The 2,407-nt window shown below is 30.6% G+C and overlaps 2 non-coding genes across 2 annotated transcripts; one reads left to right on the top strand and one right to left on the bottom strand.

Moving 5' to 3' along the window:
* Nucleotides 1-244: 244 nt before the first annotated feature.
* On the bottom strand, nucleotides 245-316 carry Trnap-agg (transfer RNA proline (anticodon AGG)). Its single transcript has one exon. It is a non-coding gene; the product is annotated as a tRNA-Pro (tRNA).
* Nucleotides 317-1,248: 932 nt separating this feature from the next.
* On the top strand, nucleotides 1,249-1,322 carry Trnat-agu (transfer RNA threonine (anticodon AGU)). Its single transcript has one exon. It is a non-coding gene; the product is annotated as a tRNA-Thr (tRNA).
* The last annotated feature ends 1,085 nt before the right edge of the window (nucleotides 1,323-2,407 follow it).

A 2,407-nucleotide genomic window follows, 5' to 3' on the forward strand; every position in this document is an offset into this window, starting at 1 on the left:
CTCTCTCTTTCTCTCTTAATATAAAATATATTTATGATATTTTGTAAATGTTGACATCTATCATTATGTCTCATATTCATTCATGAGATATATAGCTAAAAATATATATTACAAATCGTATATCGCTGAGAGAGAGAGGGGGAGAGAAAAAGAGAAATAGAGAAAAATAGAGAAAAAGAGAATATATAAAAAGAGAGATTTAAAAATTTGAACAATTATTAAAACGTAAAAGAAAAAAAGAAACGGGCTCGTCCGGGATTTGAACCCGGGACCTCTCGCACCCTAAGCGAGAATCATACCCCTAGACCAACGAGCCATTTCTTGAAAAGTTGTTGTTTTGATACGTACATCAACAATTATCTTGTACTCCATTTGAATTTTATAATTTAAAATTAATAATATTTGTTTTAACATACATTTCATTACACTAATTATTTTGTTACATCAACCAAGTATTGTTTGTGTGTTCTATATTAAAAAATTGCGGAAAATTAAATCTTACATCAGTTGCCGCGTTTTGTCTTTTATATATAAAGTAAATAGAGAGATTACTTTTGCACGTATGTTAGACTAAAATTAAAATTACCCAAAATTGGAATAATTTCAATTCCTAGAAGTGAGGCGTCTTTTTTTTCATGTTACGTATGTTTCTTTCTATCGAGTTCTAACACAACTCCAAATTCTCATTTCTTTCAGTCAGTCGTTTATTTAATCATGCATATCCATATTTCACTTTGATTATCTTACACCTCGTTCCGGAACGGCAAGAAGTAGCTGCAGCATTCACGCGCGTTCATATATTTCAATTTCACAAATAGATCGCCTACTTTTTTCTCTTCGTTGTAAGTTAATTTAACACTTGAAAATGTAGGTCGCGTACAAGAGAACCGTTTTTAAGTATCCATAAATTTTTTTGAAGTAAATATAGATACTCATCACAGAACATTTTTTTCTCTTCTTTTCTCTCTCGTTTTTTCTTTCTGTTTCCTAATAAATACACATTATATTATATACTATTAAATTATTAAATAATTTATGTATCTTTTTATACAGAAAAATAATTTTTCTTGATATTAATTTTTTTATATAAAAAGATTTTATACATATATATATATATATATATATATATATATATGACTACCAGACAGGCGCTTTAATCAATTAAACATTAAACCATAACGCCCGGATGACTGCGTGTTATACACTCGATATTGTTATATACTTCTACCAAGACAATGTCATCATCTGGGCGCCGTGGCTTAGTTGGTTAAAGCGCCTGTCTAGTAAACAGGAGATCGAGGGTTCGAATCCCTCCGGGGCCTTCATGGATCCACAAGCGATCATTTTCGTTTTAATTTTGCTCTTTCGAGATAAGTCAATAACATAAAAAACTACGTAAAAATAAGAGATATTTTTTAAAAATAATTACCAAAAACAGCTCATTTTTGTCAGATGTTAATTATGGCAATGATAAAATTTTTTTATTAGATAAACTTTTATCAAAACTCGCTACACTTTATAAATTTTTAAAAAATTTATTTAATGGGATAACTGTAAGCATCTATGAAGGGATAAGAGAGCAAACTTGTGATGCTTGTGGTTCGGAGTTTTATTGTTAGCCCATTCGGATTCAAAAGGTATTCATAATCATTTCGTAAGCTGTCCTAGACCGTCGATGCAATAATAAAATCTAATTTCCTGTTCGCGTGAGCCGAGATCAAGGTATTGTACGTCCGCGTGTAGTCGATTTTCAGTTTAACTTGTGTAAATGCAGCTACAGTCATAAGCGTATTTATAACTGCTTAATGCGTAATACCAATTGCAGCATTGCCGTCTAAAAACATTCCGGTCTAAATCAAAGCACGATCATTGCTTAGGTATGCGTGAAAATTATTCGTGGCTTTTCAGCCGGCTGCAATACGCGTTATAAATCATTAAACGAGCAAAAAATGTCCATAGGAATTAGATGACTTAAGAAAAAACTTAAAATCTTTCTTTAATAAAACGAATCAGTAATCTATTAATATTCTTGAATCTTTAATTTATGAAAATCTTAGCTATGATATAGATGAAACATCATATCGTTTAAGCGTGTCTATGCTATCTGCAGTCTCTTCCAATCCTTGCATTCTTCGATATTAAACTAGACACTAAATATGACAGCAATTACAATAATGTATGGCACGAGACCAACGATCTTCACCATAAATCTATCAACCTTAATTCGTATTCTATTGAAAAAAAAAGTGTATGCGAGGACAAACGTCTGCACTTGCACAAATTATTGACGCAAAGCACGATCAAATACTTAAATGATCAAATTAATATTATTCATATTGCGCGATATAATATATCTTGATATAAAGAGCTTCTTATTTTACTCTACTAAATTTAATTTACTTTTATT

This window comes from Polyergus mexicanus, unplaced genomic scaffold (assembly GCF_030449975.1).
Source record: "Polyergus mexicanus isolate NDT 795.1 unplaced genomic scaffold, iyPolMexi1.0 SCAF_4, whole genome shotgun sequence".
Classification (NCBI taxonomy): Eukaryota; Metazoa; Arthropoda; class Insecta; order Hymenoptera; family Formicidae; genus Polyergus; species Polyergus mexicanus.